This window comes from Caretta caretta, chromosome 7, assembly GCF_965140235.1.
Source record: "Caretta caretta isolate rCarCar2 chromosome 7, rCarCar1.hap1, whole genome shotgun sequence".
NCBI lineage: Eukaryota > Metazoa > Chordata > Testudines > Cheloniidae > Caretta > Caretta caretta.
The window spans coordinates 84,631,086-84,658,327 of record NC_134212.1 but is presented as its reverse complement, the minus strand read 5'-3'; the positions used below and the strand labels follow the sequence as shown (position 1 = coordinate 84,658,327).

The 27,242-nt window shown below is 41.9% G+C and overlaps 1 long non-coding RNA gene across 1 annotated transcript; it reads right to left on the bottom strand.

Annotated features, from left to right (window-relative positions):
- Positions 1–12,360: 12,360 nt before the first annotated feature.
- LOC142072902 (uncharacterized) lies at positions 12,361–19,660 on the bottom strand. The gene is made up of 3 exons (XR_012669510.1): positions 19,497–19,660; positions 18,486–18,534; positions 12,361–12,493 (listed from the first exon to the last, which is right to left on the bottom strand). It is a non-coding gene; the product is annotated as an uncharacterized LOC142072902 (long non-coding RNA).
- Between the last annotated feature and the right edge of the window lie 7,582 nt (positions 19,661–27,242).

Below are 27,242 nucleotides of genomic sequence, written 5' to 3'. Positions count from 1 at the left end.
ATCAGGTTGTGTTAGTTAGGGAAGTTTCCACATGATTGTTCACCATGTGCTTGATGCTAACCACTGCTTCCCATCCCTCACTTTAATGAGCACTCAGTTTCGACCCACTTTTAGACACATCATTGATACTGTCCCGTTCCCCTGTGCAGAAGGGCACAATGAAGGGCTGTCCACTGTATCACACATACTTATGGATTTTTTATTGCAGGTATATTTTTGGCCAAAATTATGAGTGGGAGCCAGAAAGAAATAAAAGCTTGTTTCATTTCAGGTAAGGATAAATTGCAAAGCTTTTGTGAAGATATATGCTTTAAAAAATGGTTTAAAGATCAATCAATGACAGACTTTATGGGCAGCCTTTAAAATATATTTAGGGCAAGACTTTGGCTTGAAGCCACTACCTGAGTTGTAAGGAGGGAAGATTGTTCACTGGTGACTGGTCTTGGCGGCATTAAGCCTGAGGCAGGCAGACAGTTCCTTGGCTGGGGTACAGTAGTGTAGTGCCATTGGATTTAATGGTGCTATGCTGATTTGCATCACATGGGGATCGGACCAGTGCCTCTGAGAACTCTAGGAGAGCATGGGCCTTAGTGGCCTCTACTGATTTACAGGCTGTGTTGTGGTGGCTGGGTGTAGAGTAGGGGTTTGGCCATAGTCCTTCCCTACCCCTCTGAGGAATTTAGCACCGCAGTCTGCACTAGATTCTTCTAGCTCTTGTGGACCAGAGGACCGTGATTTTGCCAGACCTCTGTGCAAGAGCACAAGGTGGAAGAGACGGCATGCCAGAAAGGTGGCAACTGATTATGCCGTTCCCCACCTGTGACTAACCCTGCATGGTGCATAATCTAGCCCTTACATTTACAAAAATCCTTTCCTCCTCCTCCTCCTCCTCCTCTCATCAGCCAGGTTCTGAATCCAGGAGTCCACCTACTCCCTGTAGGTAACAGCAAAAAACACCAGAGGCATCTGTGATGTTCCCATCTATGACAATGGAACCTGGAGCCCAGAACCTCCCAATTCTACTTTGTAAGGACACAAACATGAAAGTTGGAGAGTGGTTAGAAATTAGGCCACTCTTGCAGTGCATACAGTCAATGTGTACTTAGGTCCCTGTTTGCAGGTTCCCTGTGGAACAGACTGTAGGACAGACTTTGATGATGCATATACTTATGTGTATTTTAAAGAGATTTTATCAAAAAGGTTGCCCAGTAAATGATTTCCCATGGCATTAGAAGATCAAGGAAATTGTCTAACTTTATGTGGTCATGATGACCTCCAATCCTTTTAATAGCTTTATGGAGCAACTAATTGTCAGCCATGTGGGAATTCTAGTGTTTCCCACAGCCTCCTTGCCTCTCTGGCTGTGCTTAGGCTGCCAGCTCTACTTGTAAGGTTGTCACCACCCCCCACATGAAAGGGTAAATCTGCACTCAGTGTAGCCATTAAATGTGACTGGTCCTGGGGTAATTAGCCTGAGTGGTGACCTGTCTGGGAGCTGAGGTTGTGATTTGCTTCAGGACAAAGATGGGACCCAGAATGTAGACTGGAGTGACTTCACTGAGACTGTCAAAAACCTTACAGAGTAACCAGTGGGTGGAATCTCCATAAATTAATGCCAACATTTCAAGTGAAGATGAATTCAGTGACACCATCCAGTTTTCAGCAGGCATTCCAAAAATTGTGGGAGCTCAAAAATGTGTATCATTTATTTCAGAGGACAGGAGGGCTGGATCCTAATGGAAAGGCTGGGACCCAGGAAAAGTGTAATATTTGCCTGGCTGGTTGGGAAATTCAAAAATATCTCATTTCAATAAATCCCAGTTTCAGTATACTGATATGAACCACTAATGTCTGGGTTCCATATGATCTGGATCACTCACCCTGGTGACGGACCCAAATGGGCTTTGATTTAGCTCCAAATTGCTCCCACTGACTCTAGGGCCTGATTCTCCTCTGACTAAAACTGGTATAAATCAGGAGCAACTCTGCTGAACTCAATGAAGATATACCAATGTAAACATAGTGTAAGTGACAGGAAAATCAGGTGTTTAACCTAGCTCCTGATCCAAACATTCCTGGAATAATAACATTTGCAATCAGTAAAATAAATTGTATGTCTTTACTTGGTAATCTGCATATTTGGTTACATTAAGGATCAGTGAATCTGCTTTGAAAAAACTCCCATTGACTGCAGTAGACTTTGGAACAGGCTCATATTAATTTTCATGTACTTCCTGGGCTGAGCCAGGACTGGATGTAAAAGCATAAAAATACCACAAGAAAGATTTTGGGATCTGGAAGCACTATCAACATGGGAGAAAGTCACTTCTCACTGTTGAAGCCCAGTGTTTAGACCAAAGAGGTTTAGGTAAACAAGAATCTTTCTGATGCTTCTCTAAACATAATTTAGATAACTTGAGGTTGCCCATACTCTGTAATTACGTGTTCCTCAGAGATTACTGTATATAGTAATTACTCTTCATAGATCCCAAAGTTATAATTACCCTGTAACCCACACTTTGAGTTGGAAGGTAGAAATAACTATGGTAGTTACAATCTGTACCACCAAATTGTTAAATCACCTGATGTGTTTGTAAAGTCCATTCCAGGGAGCAACAGAAAGCTGGTTCAGGCTTTCCCTTCTCCTAGGAAATACACTGAGAATCCATGCGGGGTGAAGAGAGAAATCTACTTCAGGTTTTGCTGCACCCAGAGGCCATTCTAAATGGGCATGGAAATCCAGTTCCTCTTTTTCTTAAGAGGTATAGCTCCTTCTAGTCAGCTTTCCCTGGTTCCTCCCTCAGCTTTCCTCCCCTGCATTTTCTTCTGATCAAAATAAGGTATTTTAGTTGTTGAATTTTTCAGTTTTTCCAAAGAGGTTTGGTAACATTTCCTGCATCTAATCTATACACAGTTAATATGCAGTAATTTTGTCAACAGAATAATGAAGAGGCTACCTGTGTCTCTCCTGGGCTGTTAGCATACAGTAGCTTATGACTGAAGGTCAATGCAGGCTTGACTGTGAATGATTATACTGTCTTTGGGCAAAAATGCAAACTTTGTAAGGCTTAGACTCAATGCAGGGCATAATGGATAACACTATGCAAACTGACATGTAGGTAGTACAGCTGAATTTCTCAGCAACTCTACCCACAAGAGGTTTTTGCTACTAATCACTCACTGTGGTTCTCTGGAGAAAAGAGGGGATTCCATGTGACTGGAATTATCCCAAATGGCTTGATGTATTTCCTGACAGATGTTATTCCCCCCAATAATATGCGGAGTGGGTGTCTTGACAGCAGGTGAAGCTAGTTCCTGCTCAGTGAGTGAGGTAAAGAGCTCCATTAGACTCCCTTAGGGATTCCAAGACAATTCTGTGGAGACAGACTGCATAGCGGAAAAACGGGCACCTCTCTTAACCTAAATTCCATTGAAGCTTGGTCTCATCTGTCTCCTGTCACTTTAGATTCCACCTTCATCTCTTCATCATCCCCTGAGCTGCTGCTGAGGCTGGTAATCTGGCATGGGGCTTATTTCAGTTCCTACTGGCCAAGGAAAAACAAAAGAAAGAGACAGAAACAGAGGAAGAAGGAAAGATTATTGGGGAAAGAAAAGTTTCCTCTGAAGTGAACACTCAAACTTTGCAGTGTGACTCAGATAATTTACTTGCATTTACTACTTTCTGACCTGAGAGAGAAGAAAAAAACCAACAAATGTAATGCATGTATCCAGCTGTGCTTGAGTGTCCCTATTCACTGTGGCATTAAAAAAAATATTGGAGCAGATCCTCAGATAATTTAAATGGGCATAACTCCATTGAAGTCATTGCTGAAGATTGGGCCTGTTATGTGAAAGTTTAGCATTGGGAGAAGATTCCAAATAGACAGAGTCTGAAGCGTGTCATTTATCCACAAAATCAGTATAGCACAAGCAGCAGCAGTAGAAACTTGCCTCACTGTGGCTATTCAATTCCGTATAAGTTCTCACACCCTAGCAATCTATGCCTCAGTTTTGCTCTTTCATGGTCGAAAGTTACTTCACTCTCCAAGTCTTGACCTTTCTGTTGAGACTACCCACAAATAGCACCCATTGGGATTGAGGCTTTTGTCACGGGGACATGTACTTGCACCCATGGAGTTCGTCTGAGACTACCCCAGATTCATTTCAGATAGTTCACTGAATGCATGTGACTTAGGGATGCAAGAACAGCCAAGGACATACCAGGTGACATGCATAATAAGCAAGGAGGCACGGAAGCATAGCCATTTAGTGTATTATTAATCATTTTTAATGTGTAGGTTGCTTTAGTTTTGATAGTTTAAAATATCTGTCAGAAAGGTTGCCTATATAATTATATATATAAATTCTGAAAATGTTCTTGCCAAAACAAATGGAGCGTCTCACACTCATGCCAGGGATGAATCCAAAGAAGCTGTAAAAAGGATTTGTAATAATGGACAAAGGAATCTGCATCCATAATCTCCATGACCGTGCTGAAAACAGCTAAGTAAGCTTCAAAAATGAATGAGATATGGATATGAATAGCTTCTGCATTACCTTGACTTGGATAAAATGAGGGACTATCAATCCTCATGCTTCTAGGTATCAACTGATCACCAGCTGGGATCAGGACAATGTTTCCCGCACAGTGGTCTAGCATCACAGTTAGATGGACAGGTTTTGAAGTATGTGACGTTGGGCTTTCTTGGAGACAGGATGCCAGATGGCAAGATAGAACATGACCTGTTCGGGCATGGCAAATCCTCATACCACATGCTGCTCATTCTTATCACTGGCAGCAGAGTTGGAACTGCCCCAAGTACCCTCCTCTTGCCGTTGGCTCCATCAGTTTCCATCCTCTCCACTGATTCATGTTTAGCTTAGAACTTAGAATATCAGGGTTGGAAGGGACCTCAGGAGGTCATCTAGTCCAACCCCCTGCTCAAAGCAGGACCAATCCCCAATTTTTGCCCCAGATCCCTAAATCCTCAAGGATTGAACTCACAACCCTGGGTTTAGCAGACCAATGATCAAACCACTGAGCTATCCCTCCCCCCTGTCACAGGTGTTGGCTGTGTGAGAAACTGTGCCTGTGTCTTTGGTGCCACATGGTGCCAGTTTCTGAAGTGGGGATGTATAGAAGTGCTGCATGTAGTAATAAGGCAGTAGTCGTGATAAGGCAGTAGTCGTGTCTTGTGTTGCAAGTTCATTTGGTTGTGCATTGAAGACTCACAAGGCATCCACTTGGCTATCCTTAACAAAATAGTTGATTTTTATTAAACATAAATAAGAACTCCAAAGAGAAAGCATTCTAAACAGCAGTTTAAACTGCTTAGCAGCCAGCATGTAAATCTCTCAGAAATATCTCTAGATTTAGCCAGAGGTGCAAGCTGGAACATTAGTTGCAACAGTGTATTATACTTTGCCTGCTCTTAGGCACGTCTGGACAATAGGAACACAGCAGGTACCTCGTGGTCTAAGTAACCCATGGAGAATAGATTAAAAGATAATTAACTTTTTAAATGCTGATTTAAGATTGTGCAATGGAGACACCATCTAACACCATCTTCTATAGCAATATCTAATTCTCTTGTTGCTGAAGGAAATAGAGGGTGGACATATTTGCTTAATGTGGGAGCTCGTGAGTGCCAAGAACCTTGTGTGGTTCTGATGTAAAGATGTAGGCAGGTTGAAATGGTCTATCAGTTTATATGGCCCTCCATTACTGTGGGAGCCTGTGAAATCAAAGGGAGTTCAGCACCTAAGCACTTTTGAAAATCCCAGTAGACACCCATCTGCATTTTTAAGTGCCTGAATACTTTTCAAAATCTGGCCCTTAGAAACCATCTTTTTCCTTGTGTGATACCAAAGCAGCTGAGACTATCACCCTCCTTCCCCCAGTTTAATCATGAGGAAGCTTGGAGGCAAGGTGAGGGTCCTTAGCTATGGAATTCTTTTCCCCACCTTGTTTCAGCACAGTCCAAGTCTATTGACAATCAGGTCATTCAGCTAGGCCCTTTTGTTCTACCAGGCTTTTTCTGGTGAGGCAGGGCAAGCTGCTGGGTTGGGGGAGAAAGAATAGAGAGAATTTTGTGGAGACACTGGTTTGCCTTGTTATTTGTGCATGTACCCAAAACACTGCATTAGGCGCATTTTACAAAGCTGAAATAAATAAATAAGGCCCAGGCACACCAATGTGTTAGAAGTAAAGTATGTATAAAGTATTCTGTATTAACAAAAAGAAACACTAAAGCCTTTAGTAATACTGATTGCTAATGGCAGTATACACTGATTGCAAGTAATCCCTTTGCATAAACTCCAGTGCATATAATTACATGCGCTCTCGCTCTCTCTCTCTCTCTCTCACACACACACACACACATAAAAATAGCAAGAAAAGTACATGGGAACCAGTCTTGAGAAAACATGACAAATATCTAAGCATGAGGCTTAACACTCATTTTGAAATCATCCCCTCTTCTCCATGCTATCCCAGTTAATCATAGAACATTATAAATGCCTCAAAGTGTTCTACGGGCTTGACATCACACACCTCTGCAATGTTGGTCCAACTTTCTAATCAGCCTTATCTACAAATTCAGGCCATTCTTAAATAAGGCTGGAGCCACACAAAACTACTTCTCCCATCTCCCTGTACACTACTAGTTCTATATAATGTAAATCCCTTATCCCTTTATGTAACTGAATCAAGTGTTCGACACGTACAGCATTCTTTTAGGGAAGTTATTGAATTTGAATTTAACAGGGATAAAACCAACAGTATTCTATAGAGCTTCTCTGAAAAGCTGTACAAGTTAATGGACAGCAGAACCCTTTCTATATGTCTTTGAGCCATCCTATAAAATTCTATGGCAGGATGGAATTTTCTGCTAAATTCTACCTTTTTCATAAGGACCAATTAAGAGTAAACTAGCCCTAGTGCTCTTTGCTGAGGAACTGGAACTGAGTAAACTCTTCAGTCCTGGTTTTCCTCTCCTTCCTCCACAGTGGGAGGATGTCTCTGTCCTTCTTCCCTCTCATTCCCCTATCAAATGAGGCTCCTTCAACTTTCCTAGCCTTCTCTTAGTCCCCCCCTCCCCCCCCCCCCCGAGGATCAAAAGTTCTGTCCTACTGCATGCTCCTTGGCTATCTTTTCTCTGCCCCTAGCTCATCTCTCTGCTGCCCTGCAATGTTCGCTCTATGCTGATTCTTTACTCCTCTTGGCCTAAACTCTCACATTGAACTGCCTCCCTTCTATGGATCTTGGTCTGAGGAAGGGGTTGTGAATGAGCAGCAGGGGGAATATGGATCACCATGGAATGCAAACTTGGGTAAGAGTAGGGTTCCTAGCTGGAGGAGGCAGTACAGATTGGGATTGACTCCTCACATGCCTCAACCTGCTTCACCAGCCTCTCAAGCCAAAAAAGTCTCCTTTCGTGTACATCTCCATAGCGATCTCTATACCCTGAAAACCATCTATTCCATAAACTGTTGAACTCTAAGGATTAGTCAGTATCCTACATTTTAAGGTTACACAAAATTTTACATTGCCGAAGCTGATAGTTCTCTTCAGTAGCCAGGGGAATGCAGCAAAAAGTCTGTGCAAACAGGCAAAAAAAGCGAACATCATTCTGGGATGTATTAGCAGGAGTGTTGTAAGCAAGACATGAGAAGTAATTCTTCTGCTCTACTCCACTCTGATTAGGCCTCAACTGGAGTATTGCATCTGGGCACCACATTTCAGGAAAGATGTGATTTTCTAGAAAGATAGTGTCACTGGTTGAGATGCTGTCTGAAGGTTCAAAATACTAAGGACAGAAAGACTGGTGTGCTGTGGGGTTGGATCTTATCACCCATTTTTTTCTGTATTGTGATAATTACGTGATGTAAAGAGCAATATTGTTCCGTTGGACACAAATGATACCATGGAAAAAAAGGATCAATGTCAAACTTGAGGTCACCAAAGTAGGATTAAAAATCAGCCAAAAGAAAATGAAAGCCATGATTGTTGAAAGAGGAGTCCACAGTGATAATGTATATCTGATATAGCATGATTAGCATGTTTGTTTGTCTTGGAAGCACAATTAATGTTGATGGTCAACCCCCCTAAGGAGGTGAAAGCAAGTATTGTGAAGGCAAGTGTGCTTTTTTGTGACTGGCAAATATTTGAAAAAACAAGGAGATTCACACAAGAACCAAGACAAAGTTACAGTGTTACTGTGATACCCACATTTTTGTTATATGCTTCTGAAAACAGGTAGATGCTAGATATCACCAACAGGAAACAAGGTATTCCATCGAAGATGATTTTGGAGAATACTTGGTGTGTGTTGGTGGGATAAATTAACTAATGCTGGTGTATTATAAAGGACTAACCAAAATATTGTAGATATAATAATCTGAGAAGGCAGGCGGAAGTGGTTCACAGTGACTATCTATGAATATATGCAAAGTGGCCAGACTGCAAACAAACTAAAACCTAAAATCTGTTCACCCAACTATTCATTGACCAAGTGTAAATGTTGCATTCTGTTCATTGTTTACTTATGAACTGAAAAAGGCTAACTTTACTGGATAAATTACTTACAATAAATAATTCAACCAGATCCATTCATTTATTTCACAAATGTAATGGATATAACACATAGAGTACATCATAAAAATACAATTTCAAAAATTTCCCCTTGATCACCAGAAAGCATTGAAAGTTATACTGTTTTCAATCAGTCAAATTACTAGTGATATAAAATCACATTGCTTTTGAATATGATGTATAAATTAATGATGGGAAGGAGCTACAAAACTGAGCTCTGGATCCAGATTTTGAACATGTCAATGTTAGTTGTGGTGGTGGTGGTGCAGGTTTTTGTTTTTTGCCCATTATAGAAATACAGACCAGCTGTAAAGTTTCAATCCAAATTTGAGTTTGGATTCTGAACCACTGTCCTCAGTGAAGGGTAGGGTTGTTTGCTCCAGATATTTTGACTAATCTCTAGTTTGAATGCAAATTTCTCAAATAGTAACTTGCACTTGGAAGTTAGATGTCAAAGGAAATGTAATGGGACACAATGTTTTACTTCTAAGTCAGTTTGTTAGTGAACAGAAGTCTTCACCATCTGAAAACTGCTGACATGAAGGGCACTGACTGGGCACCTTTGTGAACAGTCTCAGTGTAGAGGCCAAGGAAAAGTTTGTGACAGGGTGGAATGCTGTGTTTCTTTCAAAAGCCCTTTTTTGTCTGATAACTCCAGGGTAGGTGCATTTCTATAACAGCATGTATGTTTTTAAATAAATATCTGACTGTGGTTTAAAATATGCAGTATATCAGCCAAAATATCAGCCATATACATGATATAACTGTAAATATAGGTGCAACCAACCACACATATATGACTTGGTTCTTTAGATACCTTTCAGTCCTAACATGCTCTGTAACAAAATAAGGTTGCTATACCTTGGCTCTCAATTGTATTAACATCTCAACCACATTAGAAAGTGCTGGCTGAATGAACTTAGACTCATAGACTTTCAGGCCAGAAGGGATCATTATGCTCAGCTAGTCTGACCTCCTACAGAAGGCCACAGAACCTCACCCACCCACTCCTGTAATAGACACATAACTTCTAGCTGAGTTACTGAAGTCTTCAAATCATGGTTTAAAGACTTGCAGTTACAGAGAATCCACCATTTACTCTAGTTTAAACATGCCCCATACAACAGAGGAAAGCAAAAACAAAAGAAAAAACAACCAAGGGTTTCTGCCAATCTGACTTGGGGGAAAATAAACCTACACTTAGCCTGCAACTCTTTTCCTTTGAGTGCAGGCGAGATGGAAAGGACTTCAGGATAAAGGTAAGCATTTGCTGTCTTGCCCAAACTGAGGAGATGATGACACAGCAATAAGAAAAGGGGCTTTTGCTTGGAGACCTTATTAATGTGTCTTAAAACTTAAAAAGAGAAAATATTTTGGTGGTGCTTTATCTTCCAATATGAAAGGACCAAATTCAGCCCTTTGTTTAGCAGGCACATCTCCCATTGAATTCTATAGGGGCTGTGATTGCTTATGTCAGTAATGAATTTGTCCATATAAAGGATCTTTTGTTCTGAACAGGGTGATGTTCAGAAATGATGTATCAGACATCTAGGAGCTGTGATCCTGTTTTACCTCCTGGGCAGGGTTGGGCCATGGATCTGGTCAGCAAGGGAGAGTCCAGATGCCACTGGAAGTGAAATTGGTGTCTCAGGTGTCATTCTTCACTCTGAGGCAGTAGAGTATGGTGGCAGGAGACACCATGCAGTTGGAGGTGCTACCGTTTGAGTGAGATATGAAAACAAGGCCATTCATGATCATAAGAATAGGGTTTTTAGCCTGGGTGCCCTGGCTAAATTCCAACTGAGATAACTGCATTCTATCTACATTTCAATTGAATAAGTTATTCTTTATTTCTTGCTCCAAACAGATAACAATCCTGTATGGTGGTGGGAGGAAAAGGAGAAAATGTTTAAGTGATTTAGGATGAAGGAGGATTTAGGACCAGGTGGATGAAGGAGCATCTGTGTAACTTGAGGAGGTCCTTCCCACTCTTCCTATCATCACAGTGCCATATCCACCCTCTCATTACTGTGCCTGCAGAGGAATGTGCAAGAGAACTCAAAAGTCCAACCTGGAGCTTCAGTATTTTTCGTTTCCAAGGCAACACCAGCTTTAACAGCCTTGATAATGACATTATTTGGTTAAAATGAGCATGCATGATCTTTTGATTACCACTGGAAGTATGAATTAGGTTACTCTCTCCAGCCCCTTGAAAAATAAATGCACTGGGGAAAAAAATTCACAAGAGGGTAAATGGAAAAATCAGTTTTTACATTTAATGGAGTCTTCAGTTCAACATTTCTTCTCTTTATAGGTTTAGATAACATGTGTTCATCAGTGATATCTTAGTTTCACAGACCAAAGAAATTAATTACTTACTAATGTGCAATTCAGAAATTAATTTATGTTATCAATCTCATTTTAAATATGTCATTATTAATCAGTGTAAACGGAGCAGCCTATAAACTGGGTGCAGCGTAACCTGATTTGTGCTGAGGCTGCAGGTTATCAGCTCCAAGGAACACAATGACAATGCAGTCACTAAGGAAAGGAGGGGCAATCCCGTGTCAAACACAGAAAAAAACACTCCTTTCAGACGATGGAAAATCCCAGTCATTACAATGGTAGAGTGGATGGTGAAGTGGAAAGGTCGGGATCTTGCTGCACAACATTTTCCTAACACACTCCACCCCCACCTCCAACCCCCTCCCCAAGCTAAAAGTTGGACTGAGTTGTTTTTCTTCTTAGTGGACCACACAGAGAAAAGTTCCCCCTGGTCCCATCAATACACTAGCACAATGGGGTTCTGGTCAATGACGGGGGATTCTAGGTGCTACTGCAATACAAATAATATGTTTTATGGATAACAGTGGTTACAAGAACCATCAGTGTGGACCAGACAATTATTTTCATAAACATCTCCCACCCTTATCTGAACACTGATCCAAAACTCCAGTATGTTTTTTTTCTGTGTTCCCTTCTGTCAGAGGGGTAGAAGACAATGCCCATGTGTAAATGAACAAACCTGTACTATCTGACTGTGCCTCAGTCTTTGTGAACATCTATTTCTGTATATGATTGCTCACTTTAATGCTTGGTACAGTGTTTGGGCTTGATTTACCCCAATCTTATAAACTGTACCCCAGCAACAGCAGTGGGTGGAGGAAGCCCTGCAAAGGTCTCTGGGATTTTAATATACATAGTCACATGTAACAAATATGTACACAGATTTACGAGGATTGCATAACAGTGCAGAAAAAAAAGTTTGCAAGCATATTTGCAATTTAAGGCTCTGCTTTAACAAAGTATTTAAATTATGCCTAACTTTAACCATTTGACCTGTCCCAAGGGACCTCACTGAAGCTTTACATTGACTTTCTCGTTAATGGAGTATAATCTAGGGCAGAATTTGGCCAGTTCAATATATGGTATTAGCCACAGCCCAGCATCCTCAGATTCTTTATGCTGTCACAATTCTCTTTCACATAATTAAAACAAATTGATATGGTTCCTCCCTCTCTCCTCATTCCTCTGTGTGGCCTGCTACACATATGTGCATGAGAGAGGGTGTTTGGATGGATAAGAATATACCTAAAAGTATAAAAGTGTGTGTCACCCGAGGAAGTCTTCAAATAAAACACATAATAACAACAATAATGTTAATGATTACTTTTAATATATAATTAATATACCCAGGAGCATTCCAAGTATCTCAACATGTTTTTAAAACATAAGTTATTCAAACTCTTGGTTGGTATATAATTCTGTTCCTCTTTTAAAAGATGGGTAAATTGAAACACAGAGAGAGAAGGTATGGCTTGCCTGAGTTAACTTGCTTTCCAGTGGGGATGTCCAACATTTAGCCCAGGGATCATCAGGGATCATTGCCCTCAAGGGTGACTATATTGAAAAGAAAATTGGTATTTGATTATGAACTGAACCTCAGCCTGAATAGCAAGGCTAGCGATTAGGATGCTAGCCTGTGACTTGGGAGTCATAAGGTCAATTTCCCGCCCTGCTATGGGCTTCCTTGGCCAAGTTGAGGGGTTTTGTGATGATAAATATGTTAAAGATTCCAAGACTCTCATACTATCTGGGGACCATATAAGTACATTAGGGAGAAAGTTGTGCCCTATGATGTTTAAACTGAAGAATTTGAATCAGCTCTATTGCTGCAGGGAGCAATTCAAGGATATGAATTTAGCCAGCCTGGTACACTTGGCAACCTCTCAGATTCAGCTAAAAGTAAACAAGCTGTTGGGGAGATAAGTAACCCCAAGAGTCACATTAAGTGGACAATAAAAGTTAAGTAAAATTTTGTATTGTGTTTATAAGTGAAAAGCTAACATTTATTCTGGCCCCTTTACATTTTTTTGTAATAATAGTGCATTCAGCTCTCAGGCTAAGAAGGCTGACTCCCCTGCTGCATAGCAAAATCACAAGTGAGGCTGGGCATACAATTCAGAAGTCCCAGTTCTCAATCCTCTTGAAATGTCTATGACTTAGATGTGTGTTATTAGTTTTAATACTTGGCTACCAATAAGAATCACAGGCAGAAAACAGTCTGACTTATTAGTTTACGCTACTTACTTTATTTACTAGCTGGAATATGTTTGATCTTCTACATATTTCTCTTGTGTATGTTCTTTTGAGTAAATGGTAATGCTAATGTTTTTGGAAGACAATTTGCCGAATGATACTGTATTATAAAATTCCTTTTGAACATTTAGGCTTTTGGCATAAGGGTGATAGCCAATCCTTTCCTATAATGATATACTGTCATGTCAATTTTGATGCTATCGCACTATAAAATAGAGGGATATGAAAGTCTGTAATTTGCAGGGCTATATCATGTATGCATACTGTTTTTTTGAAGTAATACATGTATTTTAGCATTCTGCTCGACCTATAATGCTTCTTTATTAGGCATGAAGAATTTTAACGTGTGACAATAGTAAGCTAAAGCTATTATCTGGCTAACAAGATTTCAAATTAGTTTCATATTCTTTCTGGATGTTTTGGTTTTCAGACCAATTACTGTCCCACTACCCACATCGTGCAAATTTCATGCTGAAAGTTCTTTTCATCGGGCTGGAGTAATGCATTCGTCTCTAAATGCTAAGCAGGAAATGAAAAGGGACAAATAAGCAGCAGGTAGGAGAATTAATCAAGAAATAATTGAAAGCCTGAAAATAAATACATATATTATAGCTGTATTTCTTTCCTTGCTTGCGTGATTGCAAAATGCTGGCTTGACAGCACAGCACTGGACACTGAAGTCTATTTTCCACATCATGGGCAGCAACATTGAAATTTAATATCCCTTCCTTTTCCACAACTCCCTTATCCTGACCAATTTGAACAACCATAATATAAAGAGGGATGATTTCAAGGGCCAGGGTGGTAGTTCTGTCTCCATATCAATATGTTCTTTGTTCTGTTGTCTGAGGCTGCTACTTGTAATGGTAGAGAGCCAAGGTGGGTGAGGTAATATCTTTTATTGGACCAACTTCTGTTGGTGAGACAGACAAGCTTTCAGGTATACACAGAGCTCTTCTTCAGGTCTGGGAAATGTACTCAGTGTCACAGGGTGGAGCAGATTTGTTTAGCATAGTTAACACGTATTTCAAGGGACCATTCAAGGTGAAGTAGCCAGGTAACACCTATGTGCTTATAGGAGGAAAAAAAAGAGGTGTGTGTGTTAGTGGCTTATAGAGGATTGTAATAAACTATAAATCCAGTGTCTATGAGTCCATGATTTTTAGTGTGTAGCAAAGTTATGAATTTAAGCTCCCAGGCTCATCTTTTGAAGTGTTGTGCAGGTTTCCTTGGAGGATCAAGACTGAGAGGTCAGATCTGGAGTGATCACTTTGTGAAAAGTGTTCTGCCTCCTGTGATAGTGTTTTTGTCATTTATTTTTGTGTAGGAGTTCAATCAAGAGTATAGTGGTTGTCTGTTTTTGCCTACATAGTTATTGGGGGCATTCAGTGCATTGGATGAGGCACACCATGGTTTGTGATAGGCATATATAGAACCCACGGGTCTTGAAAGGTGTGTTGTGGGCTGTATTGATCATCATAGCCATGGAGATATGTCTGCGGGTTTTGCATCTGTTGTTATGGCAGGGTCTGGTGCCACTTTGAGTTGGTGTGTCCTGGTCTGTGAGGAGCTTGCTTCTTACAATGAGTTTGGAGAGGCTGGGGAGGGAGTGGGTTTGAAGGCCAGAAGAGGGGATGCAAGATAGATTTATTTCAGGATGTGGTCCCCATCGAGTATGGGTCGTCGTAATTGTTTAGTGATACCCCATATGGGTTCCAGCGTGAGGTGACAGGTGACAACTAGGGGTATGTGGTTAGAGGGGTATTAATTCTGTATTGAAGCAGGTTCACTCGGGGTATTTGGGTGGCCTGTTCTATGATGTGATCTACTTCTCTGGAGTGTCCTTGTTTGGGGAAGGCAGTTGTAAATGTGTTAAAGTGTGTATCCTGGCCTCTCTCTTTGGAACATATTCTGTGGTATCTGAGTGCCTGGCTGTAGATATCAGATTTCTTGGGTGTTTTGGGCAAGTACTGGATCTACGCAGTGATGAGTTCCCTCCTTAGCCCATGAGGGGGTCATGGCCCACCCCCCCAGGACTCCTGCCCTATCCATCCCCCCCTCCCCTGTTCCCTGACTGCCCCCAGAACTGGGCAGGAGGGTCTCATGGGCCACCGTAGTGGGTGCCCACCCTGCCCCGCCCCTAAGAGCCAGAGGGACCTGCCAGGGGGGCGAGGTGGGGAGTCCCGGCAGTGCTTACCTGAGGTGGCTCCCAGGAAGCATCCGGCAGGTCCCTCTGACTCCTAGGGGCGGGGTACCGTAGCTGGGGGGGAGCAGGGGGAGCGGTCACTCCCCCCACTGATCACATCAAAACTGGTGCCTTAGGCACCGACTCTGTGGGTGCTCTGGGGCTGGAGTGACCCACGGGGAAAATTTGGTGGATGCAGAGCACCCACTGGCAGCTCCCCACCCCGCGCCCACCCCCTGCTCACCTCTGCTCCGCCTCCTCCCCGAACGTGCCACCCCGCTCTGCTTCTCCGCCCCCCCGTGGCTTCCCGCGAATCAGCTGTTCGCCTGAGAAGCCTGGGAGGGCTGAGAAGCAAACGGAGGCTTCACGGTCAGGTCCAGGGAGGCGGAGGCGAGCTGGGGTAGGGAGCGGTTCTCCTACACGCCCCCGCCCCGGGTTACCTGCTGCGGCGTGGGTGGCCCTCCTCACGCCCCACCTCCCCAGCTCACCTCCGCTCCACCTCCACCTCCTTGGGCCTGAGCGTGAAGCCGCCGCTTGCTTCTCAGCCCTCCCAGGCTTCCCGTGCAAACAGCTGATTCGGGGGAAATGGGGGAGGCGGAGAAGCAGAGTGGAGCGGTGCATTAAGGGGAGGAGGCGGAATGGAGATGAGGTGAGCTGGGGCCGGGCGGGGAGCTGCCGGTGGGAGCTCTGCACCCACCAAATTTTCCCCATGGGTGCTCCAACCCCGGAGCACCCACAGAGTCGGTGCCTAAGGCACCACTTTTGGCCAGTTGTTAAATTTAGAAGTCCTTTTAGAACCGGTTGTCCCTTTTGGGACAACCGGTTCTAAAAGGGCTTCTAAATTTAACAACCAGTTCCAGCGAACCAGTGCAAACCGGCTCCAGCTCACCACTGGATCTATGAAGGTAGGTGTGGTGACCTGTGGGTTTCTTATATATCGTTGTCTGTAGGTTGAATTGCTGTATCCAGGCGGTTGATGCTAGTGAGGGAGAGTTCTAGAGAGATTTTAATAGATCTGTGGTGGTTGTTGAAGTTGGGTTGAAATCTTGGAGAGAGTCTACTTTGTCTGGCCACAGGATGAAAATGTAATGGATGTATCTCAGGTATGTAATTCATTTTGTGGTGCATTTGTGCAGAAATTCTTCCTCAAGGTGGCTCATGAAGAGGCTGGGCAACTGGGGAGCCATCCTAGTAGCCATAGTCTGGAAAAAATGATTATTGTTGAATGTAAAATTGTTACAGATGAGGATGAAATGGATGAGCTTGGGGTGGATATTTGAGGGTTGTCCATTGTCTTATAGATATTTGAGGTAGACAGCGATGCTGTCATTGTGGGGGTTGTTAGTGTACAGGGAGGTCAGATCAGTGGTGGCAAGGATGGTGTTCTGAGAGAGGTTGTTAATGATGCAGAGTTTCTGGAGGAAGTTGATTGTGTAGAAAGAAAAGGAGTACTTGTGGCACCTTAGAGACTAACAAATTTATTTGAGCATAAGCTTTTGTGAGCTTTGTTAGTCTCTAAGGTGCCACAAGTACTCCTTTTCTTTTTGTGAATACAGACTAACACAGCTGCTACTCTGAAACCTGATCGTGTAGAGTTTCTCTTGAGTTGTCTAGGGAAGAATTTGATGATATCTTTAAATTCCTGTGTAAACTGTGGTGTGGGATCTTCTTTGAGTTCTTTATAGTAGGTGAGGTTGGAGAGTTGTCAGTTGGTCTTATTAACATAGTTATCAAAGTTGAATCATAGAATATCAGGGTTGGAAGGGACCTCAGGAGGTCATCTAGTCCAAGCCCCTGCTCAAAGCAGAACCAATATCCAATTTTTGCCCCAGATCCCTAAATGGCCCCCTCAAGGATTGAACTCACAACCCTGGGTTTAGCAGGCCAATGCTCAGGATGGGGTGGGGAGAAGCAGATGGAAGACCTAGCGATAAAATAAACAATTAGCAAAAAAGTAGAAGTCCCAGATGGTTACTTGTCTAACCAATCCCAGATGGGAGCAATTTGCAGTTTTTAAAGGATGTTACCTGTAGATGGTAACAAGTCTTAGCCACCACAGATCTGCAACCTATTCAGCTCAGTGATGGAGAGGTGAAAGGTTCCTCTCACCCATCTCTTGAGCCAGCTGGTATCCATATGTTATAAATGTAGTGTTTTGATTACTATTCTTTTCAGATAAATTTTTTCTCTAAAACATAGGGCACGAAATAACCTTGGCAATGGGTCTGCTGACTGGACTCTGGAGGGTTTGATGTAGAAGCCAAGCTTTTATTCACTGCCAGTGTAAACAGAGTATAAAATGCTAAGCATACGAAGCATTCAAAGGGCTTTTGATTTCTTTGTTGCAGAGACTGGGAGGGAAAGATAAACTCAAGTTAAAAAAAATACAACTTTAAGATGTTTATAGCTGATTTTTTAAACTATTTCCCAGAATCCCCTCCTGTCAGGGCAAGGATGAAAAATAGATATTCAGGGTATCATTTCATACACTCTTAATAATTCTAACACCTTCAAAAAAACCCCTTGGATAAATAAATATCTTTCCCCTACCATACACTTGCCTTGGATAGACATTCTTCATCTTCATCTTCTGCATTAACTGTAACTTTGTCAACTCGGAGCTCTATCCTACTCCCAATCAAGTTAATAGGAAAACTCTCGTTAAGGCGGTGGATCAACTCCTAACAGCTTTGGTCACTTAAATTGTCTACTTTACCCTCAGACTGCTGTATTAGCACTCTACTGCATCAAATAACTGCATCATAACACTGCTCAGATGGTATTGGAAGGGCATTGACCTGAAAATACCTCGTCAATTCAGCCAAAGCAAAGTCACTAAGTAAAGATGCATAATATCTATGAATTACTGTACAATAGCCAATGTAATACCCTCTAGTTAAGTGAGACCTCAGTTGATTACCCCCTTTCTTAAATGGACAATCAAGGTTGCTAGGCCTAAAACTGCTTTTGTTAGATAGCTCAAACTGATGCTCATCACTTAAGAATTTATTTTTGTAAACTGAACAATTTCTGCAATTCAGATCCTTGAGTTCCTTTATATCCCATTATCAACAACCCTGAAAGATGAGCTTGTACCTCGATGCCTACCTTTTCAACAAGGTGAATCCAGCCTTTTAACTCTAGAGCTCAAGATTTTCTTTCCAGAACGAAACCATGCAGCAAAGATGAGAAAGAAGGGGGAAGATTCACATTTTTGTCCAGTTAGGTCAAGCTGCACTGTGTCACATATCAGGTAAACTCATATCATTTAGGTGTTTGAACAATCAGTCCATTCAAATCATACTTATTATGAACATGAAGATCTCTTTTTCCAGTAGAACTACCTCAGATTATATACCAAATTAAACAAATATATCAATGATCTCACTTGACAAAACACATCAGGAATAACTCTAATTTCAGATACTCATTGTTATAATAACAGATCTTTTCATCCCAGGGTCCCAGAGGTGCTTTGAAAAGGCATGCATTATTATGACCTCCATTTTACAGTTGGGGAAACTGAGGCACATTACATTTAAGTGATTTTGCCCAAAGACACATAAGTCAGTGATATCGCAGAGAATAGGATCCAGGCCTGTGAGGCTATTATAAATGGGACTCCACTTAAACTCTAGAGTAGGGACAAATTGAACCTTGGGGTCACTTAATTGGAGTTTCATTACCTATACTAGGACTATATTTGCTCCTAAAACTTGTTAAAGGATAGAGACTGTCACAGTTCAGGGCAACGGCACCTGTATTCCCCCTCTGTAGTCCCTTGAGGGCATATACCTAGGTATCTGGCTCCTCAGTCATCCCCTCTCTTGGACAGAGAGACCCGTGTCTCTCCCACTCCTGACTGAGTTTTTTTTCTAGGCTGCGCAGTCCCTGCCTGCACTGTGATATTCCTAGGAAGCCAGACTGCCTAAATAGGCCTGCATCTGCAATTTACTTTCTCTTTAAAGGCTATAAACAGTGCAAGTGCCACCAGTTACAACTTACCGCACACTTCTTTCTAATAAGCACATTGATTCTTAAAATGAATCAGAAAGAATTACTGGGAAAAAACGCATATTAAAACAATAAGAGAATCTACATGCATGCTAAAAATCTTACCAGAGATCACCTCCCAACTCCAGCAAAGTAGGACTCCCAGTAGGAATCAGTCCTTCAAACCCCACAAAGAGGTTTTTCTGTGATTACAAGTTCATAACAGCCTCAGCTCAGAACTAGCCCACCCATGAATAGTTCAGTCTTTCCTTTATACAGTTTGGGCCTTTGATCCTGAGACTGCGGGAATAGGTAATCAGCAGACAATGGATCCCTCCTCAGGGTGCAGCCTCAAAAGACTGGGGTTTTGTATAACCAGAGGTAGGGAATTTACATTCATCTCTCCCTACAGATTTCCTGGGCAAAACACATGACACAGTTCCAAAGGTCCATTCTTGTGTGGGACATTGTTCAGTGTAGTCCTTTGAAGTTCACTTCCCAGGGTTCACTTTCCATTTCCCTTCTAGAGAAAGGTTCCATACAATCCTGGCCCACAATAATACATAAGCCGTTCATTTCATACAATGGACCCCGAACATGAGCAAGCTTAAAGCTACATCTACACTAGAGACCTTACAGTGGCACAGCTGTGCTGCTGTAAGATCTCACATGTAGCTGCTCTGTGCAGACAGGAGAGAGCTCTACTATTGACATAGTTAAACCACCCCCAACGAGCAGCAGTAGCTCTGTCGGTGGCAAAGCATCCTGTTGCCCATTGCCTGGAAGGTAAAACCCTTTCAAAGGAACCCACAGAGAGATCCACTGGCACTGCATTACATTTCTACTGTCTCAAGCCAGCTTGTTTATCCCTAGCTGCAGGCTATATACTCTTGGGCCCTATAACGTCTGGGTATCTGAGTGCATCTGGAGTAACAAATTATGGCCCCCGTGGTTGTATTGGAGCCACACTGTGGAGCAAAAAAGGGCTGAACAAACTCCTCAGTAGGAGAATAGAACTATATTTGCATTAGAATGGTCTGAGCAAGGGAAGATCCAGCTTGTAGTATCCACTCAAAAGGCAATGACTCTGTCCCCCATAGCTCAAAAGGTGGCTGGCAAACACCAGGCCAAGACCCACGTATTGTGCCCAGCCTCAAGCTAAAGGGGTTCTTTAGCCCTCTGGTGACAAAAAGTCTTGTAAAATTTCCCCAGACATGATGGATATCCATGTTACACACTGTACCATAGTAATAACGACAGTAATTAATGATATGCTAAATTAAATAGTGATTTGGGGAGTAAAAGCCAAATAGAGGAAACTATAGGCATGTTCTGAATGCACATAACCTTTTCCCTTTCCATCAATTATTTTGGGATGCTCAGATCCTTCCTAGTTCTTCCTTTCCATTCACTAGTATCTGATTCACATAATATATTTCTGTTCACATGACACCTACTTCCCTGGGCTCACACTTAAGTTTGATTGTCTGGGCTGATTGCCAATTGCTCAATCTTAATTTACCCATAATATCTATAAAAGCAGGAAGCTTGTAACTTGAGCCAGTTCATCTTTTCTTAGCTCCCATTAAAGTTCAAACAAGACTATACACAGAACAGCAGCTTTACATGTTATAAGGTGCTAGGCAAATCTAAGTCCACATTCATCTTATTTGGAATGCACAATTATCTTGAACAAAATAAAAGCACATTTTAAACAATTGCAGCATGAACTGCTTTGCTCTTTAAAGACCACTAGGCCAAATTCAACATCAGGGTACCTCCACTGGCTTCAGCAAAACTACACTGGTGTGAATATGGTCCACTATCTTTATTTTGAAACAAACAAGTGTGTATCTGCAGGTTCACAGATCCATAAATGCTGTCCTCCTCTCTGCAATTTGGATGGGAGGAAGATTCAGAGGCCCATCTAGGAGTAATTGAGAATGCTTTAAAAAGGTAGAATAAGTTAGCCCAAACTTTGAATAAGGCAGCTCAACTGGAGCACAGCCACCTTTCAGGTTCACTCATCTTTAGAAATAATTCACCATCCAGGCAGGCATTAATGCCATGCTTGATATCCTGGGTAAAGGTGGATTTCAGGAGAGGGTTTGCTGTTCAGTGTATTTGGCACACCTTTAATGATTTATTACCCCGTGCTCCTGCTCTCTCTTGTGTGTGTATGGTATAACAAAAGCTGCCACATGGGTGAAAGAGCAGATTCATCCCTGGCATAACTCCATTATCTGTGGTAAGAGGGGAGAATTGGGCCCAGCTAGTTTAAATGTGACTCACAATGCCCTTTGTTCCTCCCGCTTTGTATCCTAGGCTATCCCCCTTTTCACATCCTCAGTGCTCTCTACTCAACTGCACCTGCTTGCCAATTAAACTACCCACCTGCAATTGCTTTAGAATAAGCTCACTGCAATGTGGCCATAACCTTATCCATGAAAAGGCCATCACATATAAATCAATGGAGTTACATAAGGAATGGATTTAGCTTCTAGCATGTACAGTTATGGACTCCACCATTTAGGAAGAATGTAGAAAACTAGTTAAAATATCAATTACAGATGATACAAGAGTAGAAAATACAAGAGGGGATCTGAAAGAGCTAAAACTGACAGAGCTAGTCTAGTGAGGGGAAAATCCAAGGGGACAGATTACCTCTAAAAAACTTTAAGATAACAGTATAAACAAGGAAAGGGAATTATTCTCAGTTTCACAAGGATGTTAGAACAAGGAGCAGCAACCTAAAGCTAAGAAAGGAAACTTGTATAGCCATAGCAAGTATTAACAAAACATTCCTAAATGTAAATGCAATTGGGTAGCAGAATAATCAGTTAGTAGCTTTAAAAAAAAAAAAAAAAAAAAAGTGAAAGCAGCTTGGTCCACTTATACAAGGTATCTTATTGGGCCTAACTGGGCTGGAGTCGTTAGAGGGCTCAGTCTACCTGTGAGTCATTTGGTATCTGCCTGAACTTATAAAAGCCTCAGTGAGAAGACATTGCCTAGAAGCTTCCTTCCACAGGGTTTCTTTCTCTGTTCCCCAGTAGATGTGTTTTATCCAAAGGTTTTGTCTTAGAAGTTAAAGGCAGAGGACCTTTGTCCTTAAGATTGGCTAGGAAGAAAAAAAAGTTAGGGTCTTTAGCTAAAGATAGAAGAGCTGATTTAAGCTAATTTGCTAGGGTTTGCTGTTGTATTTGGAGAGTCCCTTTCTTACTTGTACATCTGTGGTAGAGGTGCTAGAAGTAAAGGAACTTGTTTATGTGCAGTAGTTTGAATTCTTTATCATGGGCTGCAGATTTTGCATAAATAAATGTCTGCCTGGAATGGGTCCTTGTCTTAGGACTCTAACCATATCACAAGAGGAGACTAAAGCAGTGTCACTGCAGTGTTTCTAGAAGTGATCAGAAGAAATAATACCTTTAAAATACCAAAACTGCCTTGAATTTTAAAGGGCTCTTCAGTGCACAGAAAGCTCCCTGTGTTGGCCAACCAGTAAGTCTTAGGGTTCAAAGATCATGGCGGCAGGCTGATGGCCTCTGATGGTACGTGGAAGTCTTTGGAGCACATAATCATAATAGTTTCTCTTTAATAGAAAACATACATGAACAATGTAAACTCTGCTTTTCCATGAATATTTTAGAAAGTGGATTTAGGGCTCGAGCAGTGATTGCTAGACAGCCCTAGTGATTGCAGTCCTTCATTTACGTACCCAACAAGTCCAGCTGGGAATGCAAGCTTTTGCACATTATCATGCTAGTATGCTTTAGGGACTGGACTGATTTCACCAAGTAATCTTATAAAGGTCATGGAACATTTGGTCATTAGATGAGGCACAACTAGAACTCCAAGTCTGAATCACTTCAAAACTTTTTAGGGGATGATTGATCCAGAATTGAATCCCCAGATTTGAACCTGCCTGTACAGTTTAGAGCTTCTAGATTGGATCTAAAACTAGAAAGGGTCTATTTTCCAACGGAGATCTGTTTGATATTGTGGGAGTTTACAATGTTGGGCCAGAATTGTAGAAGAACAGCACTCAAAATTTCTGCACCATTGGATCTAAACTAAACACAGCCTTGATCCAGATCCAAAAACTGCTTCCAGGCCTGACTTCAACCCAGTATTACCATGGCTGGTTGATAATCGGTTGCTAGTTCAAAATCTCCTGAGCCAGCCAGGCCCTCCCCATTTATCTTTGCATTATTAATGAATTGCATAAAGAATCGATGTGTTTTCTGGAGATGGTTCAGCAATAGCACTGTTTAAGATCAGAAACTCTTCTCTAGGGGCTGTTTCCCTAGAACAGTGGTTATCAAACTTTTCTTTGCCCCAAATCTCCCCTCCCCTTAGATCTTTCATACCAGAAATCTTTCTATGTACGCTTTCGTTTAGCTGTATGGAAAAGGCAGGGTAGTTGTGCATTGAGCTAGCCCAAGGATGACATTTCCATTTCATGACAACATTTTTGAGGGTTTAAAATTTGGTTTTGTTGTTCTTTGGAATGAAACACAAACCTTTCGAACACTTTCACAAAGGAGACTTGTGTCAAAATATCCATTTTCCAATTGAAAAAGCCAGGTTTTCTGTTTTGGTCTCTCTCTAGACACTGCTGACCAGAGAGTGTTAGACCTTAGCAACCTTCATATTTAAAACTTTATTGAAATTGATACATCTCTACCAAACATTTTGGCTTTGATGAAACAGCATATTTCAACGAAAATACATTTAGTCAAAAATGTTCCAATCAGCTCAAACCGTGACCAACAGGTGGAGAACTCATGCTCGGTATGGTGTCTTTTGAAGTTATTAGACCCCCATTTTGCCAGTTCAGTAGGCCATATTTCATGGCTCTTCCATTGAACTGAGTCTATATGATGAACACTTTCTAGATTCTTTGGTGCAGTGTTCTGCCCTGTAAAGACCTCCTGGGCAGGGGGTCTAAAAGTCTTATTTTAAAGAGTGGGCAGTGTGTTCTGTGTTTCCCTGTGACTGTAGTCCAGTGTGAATAGGAAAACTTTGCTTGAAAGTAGTAAGCCATCCTAGAACATTCCTAGACAAAAGGTACCAACAATCTTGAAAATACACAGCTATAAAAAGAGAATATGAGTCTGAAGAGATTTATATGAATATATGCAAGTGGTTGGATTCTATTTATTCAGGTCATGTCATCTCAGTGCACTTGAAGTACAGGAAAGGAAACTAGGGAGAGCAATTCTGAAGTGAAGCTAGAGAAACTTTACTCAAACAGAGATGTGCTAGAGAGCTAGGTATAAACTAGGTGAAAGCATTAATCTTTCATGCATAGGTTTAGATCTGGCCTGGATCCCACTTACAATAGCAAACAAATATGGTGGCCTCAACCTACATCTAGTAAACACACGTCTATACTTTATAACAGGAAGGAGCCAGCCTGGCCTGGGGAACTTTAATCCCCTTTGAATTTTTTGTATTAGCTTTTAAATTTTAGAATAAATCAAAACATTTGATATTCATATTCTGTTAGAGCTGGCCAGCCCTTCCCCACCTCCCCACTTGAGAATGGGTAAGGAGAGCTAGGGAGTTGTGTGTATGAGATGCAGTTCTGAGTCCCTTAACTGACAATCCAGTATGTAACTAGTGAGTGCAGTCTCTGGCATTAACAGTGATGGGTTTAGAAGGTAGCATGACATTAGAGGGAGAAATTGGTTTGCTTCTGGACTTACTTGGCCACTTACTGCTTCTGGAATATTTGACCACTATTCCATTTCACAATGGATATTTCTCTAGATTTTACAAAGAAAACACACATGCTGAGACTGATGGCAAATGGAGAGATTTTAATGGAAATCCCTACCACTCCTGACACTAATGACATGGTAAATGGCTCTGAATGTTTTTACTGCTCCTGGAGAATTAACTATTAGGGGTGACCTAGAGGGCAAAAGTGTCAACAGTAAGCATTTTTCCTTTTTTGTTACATGTGAAAACAAACAAGTTGGTCTAATTTTAAAGGCTCTTCTCTCCTCAAACTGAGGATTTAAGGAGCCCCAAGAAAAGGACTAGTATTGGAAATGATTGGTGCAACTCAAAAGCACAACTCTAACACACAGATGCTGGAACAATTTTTTTATAGTGGGGGTGCTGAGAGCCATTGAACCAAACTATAAACCCTGTATATAATGGAAATGACTTCAATCCAGGGGGTGCATCTGCCTCCCTAGTTCCAGCACCTATGCTCTAAAAGAAGTTTCAGGGGATTTCAGAAAAGGTGGGTTTCATGGAGAGTAACCCTTAATCCCAGACAGTCTGACATGGGGATAGGGAGTGCAGGGGACAGAAAGGGGAGCTTTGAGGGAAAATTTGAAACGCCTTTATTGCTACAGAAATCTCACAAAGCTTTCTTAGTGCAAGACTAAGAAGTAAAAGTCCTAAAAGGACTGTCTTTCCTCCTATTTTTTCACTTACAGTATGAGCCTATGTACTCAGTTATTCACTAGGCCAACTCCTGGGCCTGTAACATCTCCTTTTTACCGCTGATGTGGTTATACTAGCCAGGGAGCTACAGATTCTTCCAGTGCGTGGGAGATTCCCAGGTGGTGTACAGCCATTATAAGCAGCTCTATCCTCCCGTCCCCATGCCTAAGGGGAGAGTGTGTGAACGTACACATTGAAAATAACTTGTCAACATCTATGTGATGGCTCCTGCTGTCTCTGGCACCTGGTGGCAAGACACTGGAGTGGATTGAACCAACTGGTGGAGTCTCCCATCTAGTGGCTGCATTTGCTACATGCACCCTGCACATTATTGCAGCTGACTTGAACAGAGGCACATGGGGTCACTCAGAAGCTATTTTAGATGGTGAGCATATGGGGATCTTGCCTCTAACCAAGTCATTAGCCGCTGTGTTAACTGGAATTCACTCAAAATAGGGTACAAGTGGAACTCATGTGGTACAGAGGCTTTGTACTGGCCTTCTGAACAGGCCTGCTTATCTCTGATCTCAGATGGGTTTCTGTATCTTAAATGGGAGTCCCATAATTAACATTGATGATAGGTCTTAATTGCCAGCTACTTCCTGCTGTTCAGTTTAGAGAACCTGATTTCTACCTCTTTCCGGCTCTAGAATTTGCTGTTAGGCTCAGCTGCATTTTCCGATAGCAGCTGTGCTTTGAGCAAACAGGTGTGCAGGTCTCTCTTACCAGGCCTAACTAGGTCAGGGGTGTGGTAGCTCCCCAAATCTGTGTGTGGTATTTTTAGAACCCCTGCATCTCACACATGATACTATGTAATAAAACAAAACCGAGGTACAGCTTTCGCAACAATAACCTAATAAATTGAGTTTTTTCCTGCTGTTGCAGGGATACCCTTTCAGCCAGGAGGATCAGCCCACAAGATCACGCATGTGATCCCAGCCATAGAAAGTGATCTTCAAAATCAAAGAAGATTAAATCCCTTAATTTAAAATAACCTGATTAACTATTGCATCCCCCACCCCAAAAAAAGCTCGGAGAAGCCCCTGCTATGCCGATCTCTGTTGGTCCACATTACCTGGGGAAGAGCTTCTAGAATCAATCGGTTATTTTATTCCTTTTGGTTTATAAGGGCTCATCCTCTGCTTTCCAGTCCTTTTCTCTTCACCCTCTAGAGAAATGATGGGCTTGCAGCACATTCAAAAAGTAGCATGTCTGGGCTCTGGGAGGCCAAGGGGAGAAGTGCATTCTGGAACTGATGGGACATCATGGAGGAAGCTCTACCAGCGGCTCACTCTTGTTCATACTAACCAATCCCTAGCTTGAATATCTCTTGTAATCACAACTGCAGTAGCAAGGTTCAGGGGGGAGGAAGTCTCATAGGTTGATGGGATTTGGGTGTGAGGCTGCAATGAA